Genomic DNA, 22,324 nt, shown 5'->3' with positions numbered 1-22,324 from the left:
AGGATCTCAGGACCACACAAGCTTGTCCACCACCACAAGGTGACAATCCATGGGGAAGTCATTGTTATTATAATGCACATGACACGTTCAATGTCTTGTAACTGTATCTTTTGACTGGTGGCAGACCAATTTCCATTCCAGGATAAATAAAGTCATATCGTATCGTATAATGAATCTGCAGGAACATTTTCACTAAAGGAATGTATCCCACTCCTTGAGGCAGGGAGCATGGGATAGTGTCAAGCTCTTGGCCAGGGCTTGCCTCTCTTGACTTAGAACCATTGAAACATAGAAAACAGGTGCAGGAGGAGGCCCCTCGACCCTTCAATTCAATGTGATCATGGCTGGTCATCCAAAATCAGTTCATGCTTTTTCCCCATATCCCTTGGTTCCTTTAGCCCTAGGGTTGCCAACTTCCTCACTCCCAAATACGGGACAAGGTGACGTCACCGCCCCGCGCCCCGGGTGCTGTGGGCCCAGATGCTGTAGGCCCCGACCCTGTAGGCCCCGACGCTGTAGCTCCTGACAGTTTCGGTCCCGACACTGTGGGACCCGTGGGGCGCGGGGCGGTGACGTCACCTTGTCCCGTATTTGGGAGTGAGGAAGTTGGCAACCCTAGGGCTAAAGGAATCAAGGGATATGGGGAATGGAAATTGGTCTGCCACCAGTCAAAAGATACAGTTACAAGACATTGAACGTGTCATGTGCATTATAATAACAATGACTTCCCCGTGGATTGTCACCTTGTGGTGGTGGAGAAGCTTGTGTGGTCCTGAGATCCCGAGAGCGATGCCGTTTGGAGCTATGCTCCTGGTAGGGTCACCCATGGCGGTAAGGTCGAGGGGGAGGTCCCTGACAAAGAGCAATCCAACCAAGACCTCAACGGTGGAACAGGCGGAGGGTGACGGCTGACTTTAGTGGAGCGTCACAACGGCTGGGAAGGCGGATGGATGAAGGCTGCAGCAGAAAAGGTCGTCTTGGACTCCACGCCACTGGATCCTGACCCAGATCTGTCAAGGACCGTGTGGTGGCTGTCTGTGCACCAGTCCCCCCACGTTCAACAAAGTCACGCACAGGCGTCCGACCCTCTGGAGAGGACAGTCATTCTCGCTTCCAGTGACCGCCGATGAAATTTAAGTGATAGACACAAAATGCTGGAGTAACTCAGCGGGACAGGCAGCATCTCTGGAGAGAAGGAATGGGTGAGGCGACCTTTCTTCAGACTATGTTACTCCAGCATTTTTGTTGTTGTTGTCTATCTTCGGATTAAAAACCAGCATCACCCTGCACATGGAATTTAAATGAGCAGCTATTACCCAGGCAGCACCTGTGTGACATTGGACACACAGGAAATGCAATGCACGGGACGAAATGAGAAAGGGCCATCAGAATGGTTGCCGGTGAAAGGCTCTAACTGCGGACAACACCCGCTGTGCCGGAGAGCTGGGCTGGAGCTGAGGGTCAGATCACACTCATAGAAACATAGGTGCAGGAGGAGGCCATTCGGCCCTTCGAGCCAGCACCGCCATTCATTGTGATCATGGCGAAGGTATTTATTCACAAAATGCTCGAGTAACTCAGCGGGTCAGGCAGCATCTCAGGAGAGAAGGAATGGGCGACGTTTCGGGTCGAGACCCTTCTTCAGACTGAAGAAGGGTCTCGACCCGAAACGTCGCCCATTCCTTCTCTCCTGAGATGCTGCCTGACCCGCTGAGTTACTCCAGAATTTTGTGAATAAATACCTTTGGTTTGTACCAGCATCTGCAGTTATTTTCTTAAACTGCATTGTGATCATGGCTGATCATCCCCAATCAATAACCCGTGCCTGCCTTCTCCCCATACCCCTTGGTTCCACTAGCCCATAGAGCTCTATCTAACTCTCTCTCAAATCCATCCAGTGATTTGGCTTCCACTGCCCTCTGTGGCAGAGAATTCCACAAATGCACAACTCTCTGGGTGAAAAAGTTATTTCTCACCTCAGTTTTTAAATGGCCTCCCCTTTATTCTAAGACTGTGTGTGTGTGGCCCCTGGTTCTGGACTCCCCCAACATTGGGAACTTTTTTTTCTCCTGCATCTAGCTTGTCCAGTCCTTTTATAATTGTATTATATGTTCCTTTATGATCCCCTCTCGTCCTTCCTTCTAAACTCCAGTGAATCTCTCGGGTCCATTTCCGCATCGTTGCTACTGATTCCCTACCTGAGGATGTGACAGTGTAGGCCCTCCGCCCTTGCGCTGCCCAACAGAGGTTGCATAGCAACCCGCCTCCCGGCCCGGGCAGCCGCCATTGGTAGAGCGGGAGCGCGTGGCCGCTGGCTGGGTGAGGTCATGTGGGGCACGGGGCGGTGACGTCACACTTTGTCCCTTATTTGGGAGTGAGGAAGTTGGCAACCCTACTAATACGGGACAAGGGCAGTCCCGTATGGGACAAACCAATTTTGCCAAAAATACAGGATGTCCCGGCTAATACGGGACAGTTGGCAACCCTATTTAGTGCTAAGAGCAGAATCAAACTCTCTTTTGAAAACATCCAGTGAATTGGCCTCCACTGCATTCGGTAGCAGAGAATTCCACAGATTCACAACTCTCTGGGTGAAAAAGCTTTTCCTCATCCCTAAATAGTCTACCCCTTATTCTTAAACTATGACCCCCCTGGTTCTGGACTCTCCCAACATGGGGAACATTTTTCCTGCATCTAGCCTGTCCAATCCCTTAAGAATTTTATATGTTTAAGATCCCCGTTCACACCTTCTAAATTTGAGGCAGCAATTTAAAACAAGCATTTTAACTTGCTATCACAATGTTATTTATTTCACGCAGCGACTGAATCGAAGTCAGCATGTTTGTCTTTTTAACAAACGGGCTTTCAGTCAGAAACATCTTGAGGTCTGTTAGGAGTGACGGTTTTCTTCTTATCTTTGAACAGTTCCAGCTTTGAAGATTTAACGTTGATATTATTTGCATTAATTGGCGGAGGAGAGGCTAGAGGAGAATTAAAGGAAAGAATTTACTTTTCATAATAATCTAAAATGCAAAACGGTTATGGCAAAGAAAATACTGTAGACATGGAACTTCTAAAACACCAAGTTGTGTAGGAAAATAACTGCAGATGCTGGTACAAATTGGAGGAATCACAAAAAACTGGAGTAACACAGCCTTCTCCCCATACCCCCTGACTCTGCTATCCTTAAGAGCTCTATCCGGCTCTCTCTTGAATGCATTCAGAGAATTGGCCTCCACTGCCTTCTGAGGCAGAGAATTCCACAGATCCACAGCTCTCTGACTGAAAAAGTTTTTCCTCATCTCAGTTCTAAATGGCCTACCCCTTATTCTTAAACTGTGCCCCCTTGTTCTGGACTCCCCCAACATTGGGAACATGTTTCCTGCCTCTAACATGTCCAACCCCTTGAGAAGCTGCAGATGCTGGAATGTTGAGGAAAACTAAAAGTGCCGGAGGAACTCGGTGGGTCAGGCAGCGTCTGTGCAGAGGATGCGTAGGTGACGTTTCGGGTCGGGACCCTTCTTCAGACTGATTGCGGTAGGGACGAGAAGGCTGGAAAAGAGAGGAAAAGCAAGCAAGTGATAGGTGGATACAGGCGAGGAGGGCTTTGGTCCGCAGAGGTTTAAAGTAAGTGACAAAGGGCGGCATGGTGGCGCAGTGGTAGAACTGCTGCCTTACAGCGCCAGAGACATGGGTTCGATCCTGACTACCGGGCGCTCCCCACTGCAATCAGTCCGAAGAAGCGTCCCGACCCAAAACGTCACCTCTCCATTTTCTCCAGAGGTGCTGCTTGACCCGCTGAGTTGCCTCAGTATCTTGTGTCTATCTTGAATCCACAATAGTCAGTTGCAAGACAAATGTGTTCACTGAAGCGTCCCACTGTGGTATGCTTTGCATCACACCTGATTCTCTGACAGAGTGACCCTGTGTACCCTTCACTTCCATGGGCTAGTTTCAAGCATTGAGTTTATTACAAATTTCCTACAAGTGTTTTCACAGTTGCAGCATTGTGTTTTTTTCTCTCTCTCCTCTGTTCTCATTTCCCTCCTTTGATTTGCATCTATTCCAGACAGACGTCTGCAATTAACAGGCCTCCACCAACTCTCGCAGTCAGCACCACTACCGATTTCATCACTGCCTCTTTTGGTCTCCACCCTATCCTGACATTTCCTTTGTTTTGTTTTTCACTTCTCAGTCTTCTTTGCAACATAATGCATGCTCCCCCCCCCCCCCCCCCCCCCCCCGTAACTCTCCTTTTTTCTAAGGAAGGATCATTATCGTAAACATTAGGTCTGTTTCTTCCTCCGTAGATGCTGCCTGAATCAGCGGATTATTTCCACCATTTTCTGGTTTTATTTCAGATCTCCAGCAAGTGCACCAACGGACAGAGCTTAATTCTGGCGCGCTTTGCATTTTTGGTTCCGTTTAGCGATACAGCGCGGGAACAGGCCCTGTGGCCCACCGAGTCCGCACCGACTAGCGATCCCCGCACATCAACACTATCCTACCAGGGTCAATTTACACATACACCAAGTCAATCAACCTGCATACCTGGAGTGTGGGGGGAATCCGAAGATCTGGGAGGAAATCCACGCAGGTCACACGGGAGAACGTACAAACTCCGTACAGACAGCGCCCGTAGTCGTGGTCGAACCCGGGATCTCCGGCGCTGCAAGCGCTGTAAGGCGGCCATTCCAATGCAGCCTTCTGTAGAAGTAGAACCAAACCCAACAAGTAGTTCGCGCTCGCTCGTGTGTCAGACGACATTCTGCCATCGCTTCGCCACCGCCAGTGCCACGTCTATGCCTCTGCGGAGATCGTCCACAGTGCGCGCCTCTCCGCCGCTAGTCAGCGGGTGGGCCATTGTCCGTACCTCTCCACTGTTGCATTTGTCAGAGTCCGAGCAGCCCGACTTCTTCAGGTTGAGTCCGCAACGTCCCACCCCAGTGCGGAGGCGGTTTGGGGCTTTCCAGGCAGTGTAAGGCAGGTGGTGACATGGTGCCATCTGTTGTTTGGCACCAGGACACCTGCTAGGAGGGAGAAATAAATCAGCCATGATTGAATGGCGGAGTAGAGTTCCCCACCTGCACAATTCTGTTTCCCAATGAGTCATTTGCTTTCTAATGAGTCATTATAGACAATAGACAATAGGTGCAGGAGTAGGCCATTCAGCCCTTCGAGCCAGCACCGCCATTCAATGCGATCATGGCTGATCACTCTCAATCAGTACCCCGTCCCTGCCTTCTCCCCATACCCCCTCACTCCGCTATCCTTAAGAGCTCTATCCAGCTCTCTCTTGAAAGCATCCAACGAACTGGCCTCCACTGCCTTCTGAGGCAGAGAATTCCACACCTTCACCACTCTCTGACTGAAAAAGTTCTTCCTCATCTCTGTTCTAAATGGCCTACCCCTTATTCTTAAACTGTGGCCCCTTGTTCTGGACTCCCCCAACATTGGGAACATGTTTCCTGCTTCTAACGTATCCAATCCCCTAATTATCTTATATGTTTCAATAAGATCCCCCCTCATCCTTCTAAATTCCAGTGTATACAAGCCTAATTGCTCCAGCCTTTCAACATTAGTCCATACAACTTTGTATCTCCATTGACACACCCTGCTGCCAGTGGCAACGCTGGTTCATGCTGTTACACTAACCCACATAAAAAGCAATGGTCATTCAGATGAGGCAGCCAGAATGAAGCAAAGAGGAAAAGAGTCTCAAATTAAGAACCCGTTCACCTCTGCCACCTCTGTGAAAGGATGGGTCTAATGAGCCATCTCGGTACATTAGATGTCACGGTCATACTCAAGAACAAGTGACCATCAAAAGCAACTCTTGCTCACTGACGTAGGTTAGATTGCAGACCAGTAGTTCCTCGGATTGAAGATTTTTATCCAAGTGCTCAAAACCTGTACCCTCGCCCCTCCACACACAAGCACACTTCCATAACCTATTCCAGTTTTGCAACCTTTCAGATCCCTCAGCTTTGCAGCTTCAGCTTCCTTGTGTCTCCCCGGTTACCATTGCTCCATAACTTGTGCCATACTTCCAGATCATAAGTGGTAGGAGCAGAATTAGGCCATTCAGCCAATCAAGTCTACTCCGCCATTCAATCATGGCTGATCTATCTCTCCCTCCTAATCCCATTCTCCTGCCTTCTCCCCAAAACCTCTGACAACCGTACTAATCAAGAATCTATCTATCTCTGCCTTGAAAGTATCCATTGACTTGGCCTCCACAGCCTTCTGTGGCAAAGAATTCCATAGATTCACCACCCTCTGACGAAAGAAATTCCTCCTCCTTCTTAAAAGAATGTCCTTTAATTCTGAGGCTGTGACCTCCAGTCCTAGACTCTCCCACTAGTGGAAACATCCTCTCCACATCCTTTCTATCCAAGCCTTTCATGTACGTTTAAATGAGGTCCACATTCATTCTTTTAAACTTCAGTGAGTACAGGCCCAGTGCCGTCAAACGCTCATCATATGTTGACCCACTCATTCCTGGGATCATTCTTGCCTGGGCGTTATGTTCTGAAATTCAAGTATAAACCTCCTCCTCCCCCCCCCCCCCCCTCCTCCCTCACGCCCCATCCCCTCCCCTTCCCACCCTCCATCTCTTTCTACAAGGAAGGATATTCTTGCTATTGAGGGCGTGCAGCGTAGGTTTACTAGGTTATTCCCGGAATGGCGGGACTGTCATATGTTGAAAGACTGGAACGACTAGGCTTGTATACTCTGGAATTTAGAAGGATGAGAGGAGATCTTATCGAAACGTATAAGATTATTAAGGGGTTGGACACGTTAGAGGCAGGAAACATGTTCCCAATGTTGGGGGAGTCCAGAACAAGGGGCCACAGTTTAAGAATAAGGGGTAGGCCATTTAGAACTGAGACGAGGAATTTTTTTTTCAGTCAGAGAGTTGTGAATCTGTGGAATTCTCTGCCTCAGAAGGCAGTGGAGGCCAATTCTCTGAATGCATTCAAGAGAGAGCTAGATAGAGCTCTTAAGGATAGCGGAGTCAGTGGGTATGGGGAGAAGGCAGGAATGGGGTACTGATTGAGAATGATCAGCCATGATCACATTGAATGGTGGTGCTGGCTCAATGGCTTACTTCTGCACCTATTGTCTATTGTCTATTGTCTACCTCTTTTGTGAAGATCTATCTCTTTAACCAACTCTTTAATCAAACCAAATCTGCTGGCCAATTTTGTTTGACGTCAGTCCAATCAAGATCATGATTTTTTTAAGCAATAAATAAAAAGCTTTAGTTGTTTAATTCATGGATTTTAAAAAAAAGTGTTTTTGTTCTCTTCTCCTGAATGTGAATAAAGCAAACAGCCTTATCTACCTCAAGTTCAATTCTATCCAAGGATGCTGCCTGTGCCGCTACGTTACTCCACCATTGTGTGTCTACCTTCGGTGTAGACAATAGACAATAGACAATAGACAATAGGTGCAGGAGTAGGCCATTCAGCCCTTCGAGCCAGCACCGCCATTCAATGCGATCATGGCTGAGGCGGGATGGGGTAGAGGGGGGAGGGTAGGGGGGAGGGGGGTAGAGGGGAGGGGGGGAGAGGGTGCTGCACCAATGCAACAGAGGTTTGGGCCCAACGGGTTCACTTGGTCTAGTTAATGAATAAAGATGTTTGTAATCCTTAATGCGTTCAGACACATGCCAACACATGCGTGCAGGAAGGTACCTCAGGGATGAACTAATAGGGAACTGGAGATGGTAATAAGAGATATTTGAGTAGAGTGGTCATGATTACGTTCAGGGGCCCAGTCTTACATTATCCACCTTCATCAGATTAATTCATTTGTAATGACATTTTAAAATTGTGCATGAAAATCCAGAGGCTCAGCAGCTTGCGACATTTGCTTGCAGTGCATTTTCATCACTGAGATTGTGTGATATTGTTTTACCTCCCCAGGGATGAAAGGCCACACTGATGCCCTTCCTGGCTTCTTTGAAAAGCACCTCTCGGTCTGCAATAGTAATCTAATCTGAGGAAGGACATCCTTGCTATTGAGGCAGTGCAGTGTAGGTTCACCAGGTTGATCCCCGGGATGGCGGGACTGTCATGTGAGGAAAGATTGGAAAGACTGGGCTTGTGTTCACTGGAGTTTAGAAGGATGAGAGGGGATCTTATAGAGACGTATAAAATTATGAAAGGACTGGACAAGCTAGATGCAGGAAAAAATGTTCCCAAAGTTGGGGGAGTCCGGAATCATATCATATCATATCATATATATACAGCCGGAAACAGGCCTTTTTCGGCCCACCAAGTCCGTGCCGCCCAGTGATCCCCGCACATTAACACTATCCTACACCCACTAGGGACAATTTTTACATTTACCCAGCCAATTAACCTACAAACCTGTACGTCTTTGGAGTGTGGGAGGAAACCGAAGATCTCGGAGAAAACCCACGCAGGTCACGGGGAGAACGTACAAACTCCTTACAGTGCAGCACCCGTAGTCAGGATCGAACCTGAGTCTCCGGCGCTGCATTGGCTGTAAAGCAGCAACTCTACCGCTGCGCTACCGTGCCGCAGGGGCCACAGTCTTAGAATAAAGGGGGGGCCATTTAAAACTGAGGCGAGAAAACACTTTTTCACCCAGAGTTGAGAATTTGTGGAATTCTCTGCCACAGAAGGCAGTGGGGGCCAATTCACTGGACGAATTTAAAAGAGAGTTAGATAGAGCTTTAGGAGCTAGTGAAATCAAGGGGTATGGGGAGAAGGCAGGCATGGGTTACTGATTGTGGATGATCAGCCATGATCACAATGAATGGCGGTGCTGGCTCGAAGGGCCAAATGGCCTCCTCCTGCACCTATTTTTTCTATGTTTTTTTCTATCTGACCTTGAACAGTGTCCTCAGACCATCACTATTCAACTCCAACTCTCTCAACCTCCACAATCTGTTTCTTCCATTCCGCTGCCCTTCAAAATAAACTTCTCTGATCAAGACTTTGCTCTCTCCCTGTCTGAAGAAGTGTCTGAAGAAGGGTCTCCACCCGAAACGTCACCCATTCCTTCTCTCCACGGATGCTGCCTGTCTCGCTGAGTTACTCCAACATTTTGTGACTATCCTCGGTGTAAACCTGCATCTGCAGTTCCTTCCCACACAATATCTCCCTTTATCTTTGGCGTGAAATTTTGCCTTAACTGAGATTATTACAGGATTTCTGTAAAATGGGCGATTGATGGTTGGCGTAGATTCGATGGGCCAAAGGGCCTTTCTCTGTGCTGTATATTTCTATGACTCTCTGCAGAGTCTTCAATCGACTCTAGTCCACATTACAAAACACAAGAGGCCAGTTAGGGTTACCCGGACTATAGGTTTCCGACATTTTGTGTCTACCTTCGATTTAAACCAGCATCTGCAGTTCTTTCCTACTCAGTTCGGGTTAGGTTTAGCCATTTCTGTTTTTTGTCTCCTCTTCCTGCACCTATGATCCCCTATAGACGTTTAGGTTTCAGAGAGAAAGAGAAAGGCTTTAAATCTTCCCGCACTAAAAATGTTACTGATATCCATAAAATGTGCTTCAGATTGGGAATTAATCTCCACCAGGATCATATCCAGACACAGGCAAAATAGCTGTAACCTCGACATTAAGAATGCAATGGGTTTTTTCTGAAAATATGGTTTGTAGTGTTAGTCTTAGTACTCCCTCTTTTATTTTTGAACCATTCGTTCTTCTCTGCAAGTTTATCCCACTGAGAACCTCTGAGGAACAAAAGCACAACTCCGTGACGTTTGCAACGCCATGAGGATAAATCGTGATGGACACCAATACTTATAGCTATTACTTTGGCTTTATAATATTTAAAAAATATATATTTTAATCGAAATTTTGTAAGGACAGGTAGTGTGTACAATTACAATGGCAGCACTCGGTGTTAAACATAGAGGCAAAATAAAGCAATGTCCAGTTAAAACAAACCATAAGGATTGAAATAAAGTACAGTAGAACAAACATCAAACAAAGAAGAAAAAAATTAAAAAGTTACCTTTTAAAAAAAAAACGGAATATTATTCAGTGAATGAAGGAAATAAACAAAAAAACAAGACAAAACAAAACAAAAACTAACAAGTAGTGTAAGAAGATAACTGCAGAAGCAGTCTGAAGAAGGGTCTCGACCCAAAACGTCACCCATTCCTTCTCTCCTGAGATGCTGCCTGACCTGCTGAGTTACTCCAGCATTTTGTGAATAAATACTAACAAGTGTGGGCCCAAAGTTATGTGGATGTGATGCACCATGAATAGGACCTTATCTCATCCTGTCAAACACATGAGGTATATGAGTCCGTTCATTTCTGCTGGGTTATTGACCATTTGTCGAGAAGCGGTTTCCAGATTTTCAGGAAGACATTCTCCTTGTTGGCAAGTTTATATCGGAGGCCTTCCATATGAATCACATTTCCCAGCTCCCTCAGCCATCGGTGGAATGTGGGGCTAGACTCAGATTTCCATTGTTGTAAAATGAGACGTTTCGTGATCAGAGTACAGAGTGAGATGGCCTGAGCAGTAAGATTATCTAAGACACAGTTCACAGGTAATCCAGTGCCATCTTCTTTGCTGCTGTGTGCTGGGGGAGCAGAGTGAAGGCCACGGATGGCAATGGGATCAACAAGCTCATCAGGAAGGCTGTCTCCGTCACGGGGGCGGAGTTGGAGTTGGATTCATGGGAGGTGGTCTTGGAGGGGAGGATGCTCCTCAAACTGCGGAGTGTCTGGGACAATACATCTCACCCCCTCCATGACACGCTGGTCAACCTGAGGAGCACCTTCAGCAACAGACTGGTTCCACCAAGATGCAGCACAGAACGCCACAGGAGATCCTTCTTCCCTGTGGCTATCAAACTGAACAACTCCCCCCCCCTTCTGTCATGGGATAGACTGAGACCGAGACTCCCCCCATCCCCCAATCTTTGCACATCCCCAATCCTTTACACTTGTCACTGAAATTTTATGTTTCATGTATTTTGCGTTTTTGTGTTTTATGACTGTTGGCAGATCAATTTCCCTCCTCGGATAAATAAAGTTCTATCGTATCGTATCGTATCGTATCGTATCGTATATATATACACACACACACATGCGTACGCACAAAAACAAACCAAACGATAATAGTACAATAATAACAGTATTAGTCTGTGTAGCTCAGAGCTTATTTGAGGTTGTGGTGTTTAATAGCCTGATGGCTGGAGGGAAGAAGCTGATCCTGAACCTGGACGTTACAGTTTTCAGGCTCCTGTACCTTCTTCCCGATGGCAGGGGTGAATTGGGTGTGTGGCCAGGGTGGTGTGGGTCTCTGATGATGCTGTCTGCCTTTTTGAGGCAGTGACTCCGGTAAATCCCTTCGATGGTGGGGAGGTCAGTACCCGTGATGGACTGGGCAGTGCTCACGACTTTTTGCAGGCTTCTTCGCTCCTGTGCATTAAGTAGAACATCGAGAACTTTTTTTCATTTTCTCCACCTTCAGATTTCCAGCAATTGGCTACATGTGCACAAGTAACAGATTGTTTAAAAAAAAAAAAGTCCATTTGAAGGACAGTGAACGATCGTTATTACTTTAGTGCAGGGACCACTTTAACAATTGCAGCTTGTGACCATTTGCAGACCAGTGTCGTGATAGCTTTTTGAGATAGTTTGGGAGATTTTTGTTGGAAAGAACACAGTTGCAAGCATGCCTGCTGGCTCTGTAAACTGTTTCATGAATAAAGTATCTTTGTCAATAGTTCAGATTACCTCATGTTTCCAGTATCCCATAAAGTGAGTAAAGGGAGACACAAGCATTGACGAAGGTTGGCCAGTAACAACACCAACAATTTTAATCCAGAGCCCTGGTTATTTTCCATTGAGAGGGTTGTTTGTTGAAATGCAACAAGACGTCAGTAAATGCAAGCAGAAATAGGATTCAACAAATTAACTTCTCCTGTAAATTTGTAAATATTATTTCAGATAATTGTTGGCAGGACTAGAGGGTCTGAGCTAAAGGGAGATAGAGGCTAGGTCTCTATTCCATGGAGCGCAGGTGGATGAGGGGTGATCTTATAAAGGTGCACAAAATCATGAGAGGAATAGATTGGATAGATGCACAGTCTCTTGCCCAGAGTAGGTGAATGAAGGACCAGGGGACATAAGTTTAAGGTGAAAGGGAAAAGATTTAATAGGAATGTGAGGGGTGACCTTTTCACACGATGGTGGGTGTATGGAACAAGCTGCCAGAGGAGGTAGTTGAGGCAGGGACTACCCCAACATTTAAGAAACAGTTAGACAGGTACATGGACAGGACAGGTTTGGAGGCAAGCAGGTGGGAATAGTGTTGCTGGGACATGTTGGCTTGTGTGGGCAAGCCGAAGGCCCTGTTTCCACGCTGTGCCACTCTATGACTCTTTAATGGTGGCACATTTATGGAGTCATATATAACTCTATGTACAGAGCTGCAGAGCTGCTGCCTCATAGTGGCAGAGACCGTTGTTCAATTCTGGGTGCTGTCTGTGTGGAGTTTGCACGTTCTCCCTATGACCATGTGGGTTTCCTCCAGGTCCAGTTTCTCCCACATCCTAAAGACATGCAGATTTGCCTGTTTAATTGGCCACTGTAAATTGGCAATGATGTGTCGGGAGTGAATGAGAAAGTGGGATAACATAGAACTAATGTTAGCGGGTGATCGATGGCTGGTGTGGACTTGGTGGGCCAAAGACTTTATTTCCATGCTGCATCTTTCAATTATGCGGCACGGTGGCGCAGCGGCATTCCTTACAGCGAATGCAGCGCCGGAGACTCAGGTTCGATCCTGACTACGGGCGCCATCTGTACGGAGTTTGTACGTTCTCCCCGTGACCTGCGTGGGTTTTCTCCGAGATCTTCGGTTTCCTCCCACACTCCAAAGACGTGCAGGTATGTAGGTTAATTGGCTGGGCAAATGTAAAAATTGTCCCTAGTGGGTGTAGGATAGTGTTGGTGTGCGGGGATCGCTGGGCGGCACGGACCCAGTGGGCCGAAGGGCCTGTTTCTGCGCTGTATCTCTAAAAAAAAAATCTCTAAAAATGAATAACCGTTGGTATTAGGTTGCAACATGAGCTTAGAAAAAGGATGGTCAATACAGACAACTTTCAGAAAAGTAATACTCTTATTAATTTGCAAAAGTTGGTGGGCATTTTGATTTCTAGGAAAATTTTTATATTTTATATCATTTTATATTTTAATTATCATGTTATCATGAACATCATAAAATCAGAGCGTTGTAAAGAGTCATAAAGTCATAGTGATACAGGTAGGTAACATGCCCTTCAGCCCAACTTGCCCACACCGGCCAACATGTCCCAGCTACACTACACCTGCCCGCATTTGGTCCATATCCCTCAAAACCAGTCCTTTCCATATACCTGTCTAACTGCTTCTTAAATGTTGGGATAGTCCCTGCCACAACTACCTCCTCTGGCAGCTTGTTCCATACACCCACGACCCTTTGTGTAAAAAAGTTACCCTATTCCTATTAAATCTTTTCCCCTTCACCTTAAACCTATGTCCTCTGGTCTTTGATTCTCTTACTCTAGGCAAGAGACTCTGTGCATCTACCCAATCTATCCCTCTCATGATCTTATACACCTCTACAAGATCACCCCTCATCCTCCTGCACTCTAAGGAATAGAGTCCCAGCCTACTCAACCTCTCCCTACAGCTCAGACCCTCTAGTCCTGGCAACATCCTGGTAAATCCTCAGCACCCTTTCCAGCTTGACAACATCTTTCCTCGGTGCCCAGAACTGAGCATCTACATTCTCATGGTGTCTGTACTGGGATGCAAGAGGAGTTCATTAATATAGTTAACGAACCGTCCTTAACAATTGTTCCCATCCATTCTAATCCCACTTGTCTGCGATTCATTTCATATCACTCTTAAATGTCGTTACTGTCTCTGCCTCCACTGCCTCATCCGGCAGCTCATTCCAGACACGCGTTGCGCTTTGTGTCAAAATTAACCTCAGCTCTCCTTTAAACTTCCTTCCTGCAGCCAGCTTCATCAGAGACCCACACCACCCTGGCCACGCACTCAGTTCACCCCTGCCATCGGGAAGAAGGTACAGGAGCCTGAAAACTGTAACGTCCAGGTTCAGGGACAGCTTCTTCCCTACAGCCATTCGGCTATTTAACACTACAACCTCCAGTAAACTCTGAACTACATAGACCTGGGAGTATTGGTATTGTTTTTTTGCACTGTTATTATTTGTTGTTTTGTATGTATACTTATGTGCGTGTGTGTATATATATATATATATATATATATATATATATATATATGTATATATGTACAAACTCAGCAGGACAGGCAGCATCTCAGGAGAGAAAGAATGGGTGATGTTTCGGGTCAGACTGAAGAAGGGTCTCGACCCGAAACGTCACCCATTCCTTCTCTCCTGAGATGCTGCCTGACCTGCTGAGTTACTCCAGCATTTTGTGAATAAATACCTTTGATTTGTACCAGCATCTGCAGTTATTTTCTTACACTATATATATATATATATTTATATACAAATATATATATATATATATATATAAATATATATATATATACATATATACATATATTAGAACATGGTGGACCCGTTGGGCCCAAAGCTCTCCTGCATTGGTCTAGCACCCTCACCCACTCCATCCTCCATCAACCCCCTTAAAACTCCCCCGGGGCCAGGGGCAGGCGAGGGGGGAGAGGAAAGGGGAGAGGGAGACACTCACCCCGGTCCCGGCGGCCAACAGCAGGAGAGCTCTCCTCATCCCCCCTCCCCCCCCCCCGATTGGCCGCCATTCCCGTCATTCCCGCCCCCCTCCGAGATCCCAACTGCGCGCGCACGCACGGACCTTCTCCCATTGTCAAGTCAAGTCAATTTTATTTGTATAGCACATTTAAAAACAACCCACGTTGACCAAGTACCGTACATCAGTTCAGGTACTAAGAACGAACATACAATGGCACACAAACGTAACAGCACATACATAAACAGTTCACAGCGCCCCCTCAGAGGGCCTCAAACGCCAGGGAGTAGAAATAGGTTTTGAGCCTGGACTTAAAGGAGTGGATGGAGGGGGCAGTTCTGATGGGGAGAGGGATGCTGTTCCACAGTCGAGGAGCTGCAACCGCAAAAGCGCGGTCACCCCTGAGCTTAAGCCTAGACCGCGGGACAGTCAGTAGCCCCAAGTCGGCCGACCTGAGGGACCTGGAGATTGAGTGGTGGGTTAGAAGATTTTTGATATAGGGGGGGGGGGGGGGGGGGGCAAGCCCATTTAGGGCTTTGTATGTGAATAGGAGGAGCTTGAAGTTGATTCTGTACTGTACTGGGAGCCGGTGGAGAGAGGCCAGAATCGGGGTGATGTGGTCCCTTTTACGGGTACCCGTCAGGAGTCTCACTGCGGCGTTTTGGACCAATTGCAGGCGCATTGTGACGTCGAAAACGGAGGCAGGCGCAGCTGACGGGCAGAGAAAGTGAAGAGGGATTTAGTAAAGTTTAAAAAGTGAAACACTTTTTAAATATAACAATCATTTGAACGCCAGGACAATGGTGAGTAAGGTGGGCCTAAAATTGTCACGCTATCGTGTAACGTTTTGGCTGTATTTCGGAAACAAATATATCCACAAACCCACAAACACACAAACCCATAAATATACAAGATGTCCTTCCCCCTCCCTCCACCTTCTCACTAGCTGGTGAGAACCACTCTCTCACTAGCTGGTCTTTTGTCTTTCAACTTTTAGGATTGTCCTTTATTTCTTTATCTTATCTGACAGCTTTCAACCCAGCGGTATGGTTATTGATTTCTCTAACTCGATGTAACCCTTGCTTCCCCTCTCTCTCCATCCCTCCCCCACCCTAGTCACCCTACTAGTTTCACTGGTGTCCTGTTGAGTTTCCCTGTCTGTACAACTCATTATCACCTTGCCCACAGCCAACAATGCACCGTTGTGGGCTCCACCTTTCCTTGATCATCGTCACCTTTTGCATATCTTTCATCCATTTGTCAATATGGCCGTCTATATCTCTCGTTCCCCTTTCCCCTGACTCTCAGTCTGAAGATGGGTCTCAACTCGAACCGTCACCTAGTCCTTTTCTCCAGAGATGCTGCCTGACCCACTGAGTTACTCCAACTTTTTGTGCCTATTTACAGGGGTATCTCTTGGTTCTTAGACTTAGACTTAGACTTAGAGATACAGCGCGGAAACAGGCCCTTCGGCCCACCGAGTCCGCGCCGCCCAGCGATCCCCGCACACTAACACTATCCTACACACACTAGGGACAATTTTTTTTTAACATTCACCCAGTCAATTAACCTACATACCTGTACATCTTTGGAGTGTGGGAGGAAACCGAAGATCTCCGAGAAAACCCATGCAGGTCACGGGGAGAACGTACAAACTCCGTACAGACGGCGCCCGTAGTCAGGATCGAACCTAAGTCTCCGGCGCTGCATTCGCTGTAAGGCAGCAACTCTACCGCTGCGCCACCGTGCAATTTTGTCCTGCTAATTTCCTTTTTAAGTCTGCTCCTACATTCATTATACTCATCGAGAGACTCACTTCATTCTATAGGCAGAGAAACTGCAGGAGAGGTGAGAAATTGCTGAATCCGCAATTTCTATAATATTGCAACTTAGTCACAATCACAACACAATTTATTTCTCAATCACAGTCACAAATTAATCCCAGGCTATGTATAAATGTGATGTTTTGGTGCATAATATACAGTAATTCCTCACCAGTTAACAATACAATTGATAAGTTTGCACAGCGGCATATTTTCCAGTGGCAGGATCAAAGTAAAAGGTAATGTTTAAAATCAATGTTTAAATGAAATAACTCATGATGCTTTAGTACTAATGCTAGAAAAAACAATTATATTTGATCCATAGAGTGTTTTTTATAAGTAAACTATTGTTCTAGTCAAATTTGTCCCTTGACATAGGACTTGAACACTGTTTGATCTATGTTGTTAAACTGTTAACAAAATATTGTTGGCTGCGGTACTTTAAATGTGATGGTTGTGTTGTAGGTGAATTATTCTGTTGAACTTCAATCGCCTCTGTTATCAAATCAATACTCACAGCAGTGAAATCAGCAGTAATGGTTTTTATAATCAAGCATTTCAAGAGATGAGTGCTTGTCATATTTTAAGTGAAGCATGCAATAACAGCAACAAAAACACAGAACAGTCACTTAAACGGATAGTGAAAGGCTGGGATTGAGTGGATGTGGAGAGGATGTTCTACAGAGTCTAGGACTAGAGATCACAGCCCAAGAATTGAAGGACGTTCCTTTAGGAAGGAGATGAGGAGGAAATTTTTAGTCAGAGGACGGGTGAATCTATGTAATTCATGGCCACAGAAGGCTGTGGAGGCCAAGTCAGTGGATATTTTAAAGGCAGAGATAGATAAATTCTTGATTTGGTATGGGTGTCGGGGAGAAGGCAGGAGAATGGGGTTAGGAGGGAGAGATAGATCAGCCATGATTGAATGATGGTGTAGACTTGATGGGCCGAATGGCCTAATTCTGCTCCTATCACATATGACCTTCCGACCTAAACTCATCTATTCTCATGCAGTTTATTGTTTCTGCCCCCACATGCTATAAACTCCAAAGAAACAGTGCATCATGTTTCCCGCCAGTTGTCGAGGAACAGGGTGGATATTGTTTTGCAACAATGCTTGTGGCTAAAGGCACAGAGGTCATGTGTTGCTCAAGAATGAGACATCATCCCCCACACACTAAATGTTCTCATCTCAGTAGTTTAGGGATGTTTCTAAGCAAAGATAAGGCTTCTACCCAGGAGGAGGGTATGTTTTGTCTAGGAATCTTGAATGATTCATTGTGTTAGATGCTGGTTTACACCGAAGATAGGCACAAAATGCTGGAGTAACTCAGTGGGACAGACATCATCTCTGGAGGGAAGGAATGGGTGACGTTTCATGCTGTGACCCTTCTTCAAACTAAGAGTCAGGGGAGAGGGAGACACAGAGATAAGGAAGTGTAAGCAGTGTCTTGTTTTCACACCTTACACTTCCTCGTCTCTGCATCTCCCTCTCCCCTGACTCCGCTATCCACAGGTGCTGCCTGTCCCGCTGAGTTACTGCAGCATTTTGTGTCTGTCTTGAATGATTCATTTATAGTTTCTGGAAAGCCCATTCTCTTGCAGTGAATTCTTCCTGCAATCAATACTCGGACCAAGTGCGGCTGGACAATGCAAACATCTTTCAATTATTCGGTGATTTTGTAACCAGGTGCACCAAACAAAAAGCCCTCTGGAATTGTGCACACTCTCCATTTTATTGCCAAATATTGATGCACTGCATCAAACTAAATATAGCACATCTTATACTGTACTGTGCCCCAAAATTATTTTTTATTATCTGGATTTTAAAGAAAGAATCTATATAATAAGGACTTGTAAACAAACAAAGTGCTTTCCAAAGTTAAAACATTTTTTAAGAATGGAACTCTTGAGTACAATCACGAAGGTGGGGAGTATTATTTGATCTCATAAATGAGATATATACAGATGATTAGATACTGGATGATCATGGTCACAGGTCATGTAAGAAAATAACTGCAGATGCTGGTACAAATCAAAGGAATTTATTCACAAAATGCTGGAATAACTCAGCAGGTCAGGCAGCATCTCAAGAGAGAAGGAATGGGTGACGTTTCGGGTCGAGACCCTTCTTCAGACTGATGTCAGGGGGGGCGGGACAAAGGAAGGATATAGGTGTAGACAGGAAGATAGAGGGAGAACTGGGAAGGAGGAGGGGAAGAGAGGGACAGAAGAACTATCTAAAGTTGGAGAAGTCAACGTTCATACCGCTGGGCTGTAAGTTGCCCAGGCGAAATATGAGGTGCTGTTCCTCCAATTTCCGGTGGGCCTCACTATGGCACTGGAGGAGGCCCATGACAGAAAGGTCAGACTGGGAGTGGGAGGGGGAGTTGAAGTGCTCAGCCACCGGGAGATCAGGTTGGTTAAGGTGGACTGAGCAAAGGTGTTGAGCGAAACATGGTCACAGGTCATGGTTGTGTCGTAAATATTTTCCTTTTTATTGAGTAATATTTCCAACATATATTAATCAAGCTCTTCCTGACTCTCTCTGGAAATTCCTTGTCTACTGCCAAAGGACAGGTATGCAAACCTCTCCCTGATTTTGGCACAGCCACATTTGGCAAACACCTTGCTCACTGACGGAGCTGATTATCCTGTTTTGTTTTCCATAACCTGTTGGAGAAGAACGCGCATGTCAGACTCCTATTCCCACAAGTCGAAGCTTCGATGTCTGACCAAACCTGATGTTGATTAACGAATACATGAAATACATTCCTGTAAAATTAAACACTGCACAGCGGTGCAATAAACTATCCCGCCTGCTGTAGACGATCAGCATGGGTGTTGTTTTCCAGCAAGGTTCATTCCTCAGGGCACAAGATGCAGAATACTGTGAATCAATGGAACCTCGTTCCCATTCACACACGGAGGTTCCAATCTCAACTGTTTAGCAGCATAGAAACATAGAAAACAGGTGCAGGAGGAGGCCATTTGGCCCTTCAAGCCAGCACTGCCATTCATTGTGATCGTGGCTGATCATCCACAATCAGTAACCCGTGCCTGCCCTCCCCCCATATTCCTTGATTCCGCTAGCCACTAGAGCTCTGTCTAACTCTGCAAGTTCCGCTGAGTTATTCCAGCATTTTGTCTTGCCCAAACGGAATGTATTCAGGTCAGTTCAGATCAGTTTAGTTTATTGTCACGTGTACCGAGGTACAGTGAAAAGCTTTTTGTTGCGTGCTAACCAGTCAGCGGAAAGACAATGCATGATTACCATCGAGCCATTTACAGTGCACAGACACATGAGAAGCGAATAACATTTGGTGCAAGGTAAAGCCAGTAAAATCAATAGACAATAGACAATAGACAATAGGTGCAGGAGGAGGCCATTCAGCCCTTCGAGCCAGTACCACCATTCCATGTGATCATGGCTGATCATTTTTAATCAGTACCCCATTCCTGCCTTCTCTCCATACCCCCTGACTCCGCTATCCTTAAAAGCTCTATCCAGCTCTCTCTTGAATGCATTCAGAGAATTGGCCTCCACTGCCTTCTGAGGCAGAGAATTCCACAGATTTACAACTCTCTGACTGAAAAAGTTTTTCCTCATCTCCGTTCTAAATGGCCTACTCCTTATTCTTAAACTGTGGCCTCTGGTTCCGGACTCCCCCAACATTGGGAACATGTTTCCTGCCTCTAACGTGTCCAACCCCTAATTAATCTTATATGTTTCGATAAGATCCCCTCACATCCTTCTAAATTCCAGTGTATACAAGTCTAGTCGCTCCAGTCTTTCAACATATGAAAGTCCCACCATTCCGGGAATTAACCTAGTAAACCTACGCTGCACGCCCCCAATAGCAAGAATGTCCGAGGGTCACCAACGAGGTAGATAGTAGTCGAGGACTGCTCTCTAGTCATTGGTAAGATGATTCAGTCGCCTGATAACAGCTGGGAAGAAACTGTCCCTGAATCTGGAGTTGTGCGTTTTCACACTTTTATACCTTTTTCCCGATGGGAGAGGGGAGAAGAGGGAGTGGCCAGGGTGCGGCTCATCCTTGATAATGCTGCTGGCTTCTGTTTAGGTATCCCGATCAATTCATTAATAATCTGAAGAAGGGCCCCGACCCAAAACGTCACTTATCCACGTTTTCCGAAAATACCGCCTGACTTGCTGAGTTACTCCAGCACTCTGTGTCTTTTTTTGCAGACCAGCATCTGTAGTTCCTTGTGCCAACAATTGATTTATAAATCCTGGGGAGCTATTGGAGAACAGACACCAGGGAACAGATAATTCCTCATCGTTTCTGGCTATTCTGGAGAACATTTACAAGAAGAACTAAAAACGAGGAGATACAGTGCTGGAGTAACTCAGCAGGTCAGGCAGCATCTCTTCTGAAGCATCTTCAGAAGAAGGGTCCCAACCCAAAATATCACCTATTCCTTTTTCTCCAGAGACTGCCTGACCTGCTGAGTTACTCCAGCATTTTGTGACTGTCTTTGGTATAAACCAGCATCTGCAGTACTTTGTTTTTAAAAAAACAGAACAATCAGTCTTTAAAAATAAGCCTGTAAAGTAAAACTTTTTTGAAACTCCGAATTCTTGAATGTGGTCGAGTACATTTAATGATAATAAAATGTACAGCAAGATAACATTTGATGAGGAACAAGGGTGAACAAAATCAGGGCAGTTTTAAATAAGCATAATACAAAAAAAAAGCTTGGTTTAATTGTTAGCTTGTAAAAATCTGAATTTCTGATGACTGAACCATTAAGCTGGTCATCAACTTCCGTAGGTCACACAACGGGGAATACGCTCCAATCTTTATCAATGGGGACAGTGTGGAGAGACTGTCCAGCTTCAAGTTTCTGGGCACTCACATTTCAAGAAGGCACAGCAACGACTATTCTACCTGAGAACACTGAAGAAGTCTGGTCTACCCCAACAGCTGCTGACGACATTCTACCGCTGCACCATAGAGAGCATCCTAACACATGGCATCCCTGTGTGGTATCTCAGCTGCATGGAGGCAGAGAGGAAAGCTCTTCAGCGGGTAGTCCATAGAGCTCACAGGACCATCGGAACACAGCTACCAGCCTTGGAGGGCATCTACAACACACGATGCCTCAGAAAAGCCACCAGCATCCACAAAGACTCTTCACACCCCTGCAACAGTCTGTTCGAACTTCTATCATCGGGCAGACGATACAAGGCCTTCTACGCCCGCACCTCCAGACTCAGGAACAGCTTCATCCCCAGGGCCATAGCTGCTATGAACTGGTCCTGCTGAGCCGGATGGTCACATCGCACAGTGATCCGGCACAGATCTACTTGCACTTTATTCTGTTTTAAAACTGTTTCTAATTTTGTTTCACTGGGTTGTCTAATTTATACTGATTAGCTAATTAATTTATTGCATCGTATGGGAGGCGCATTCCCAATCTCGTTGTACCCCTGTACAATGGCAATAAAGATATATTGTATTGTATTGTAAAAATTCACCGCATAGCATTGTAACAGGAGCGAATGTGTACTGTACCAACCAGTTTTATTTTGCCTACTTTATGTCATTCCTTCTGTTGTTGTTGTTGTCATAAAGTTAAAAACTGATGTACGCTTTGACCTGCAGTACCAGTGATTTCGTTTTAAGGTAGACACAAAATGCTGGAGTAACTCAGCGGGACAGGCAGCATCTCTGGAGAGAAGCAATGGGTGACGTTTCAGGTCAAGACCC

The sequence above is a fragment of the Rhinoraja longicauda genome, chromosome 17 (genome assembly GCF_053455715.1).
Source record: "Rhinoraja longicauda isolate Sanriku21f chromosome 17, sRhiLon1.1, whole genome shotgun sequence".
In the NCBI taxonomy this organism is placed as follows: Eukaryota; Metazoa; Chordata; class Chondrichthyes; order Rajiformes; family Arhynchobatidae; genus Rhinoraja; species Rhinoraja longicauda.
The sequence above is the reverse complement of the archived record's forward strand: the minus strand, read 5'-3'. Positions refer to the sequence as shown.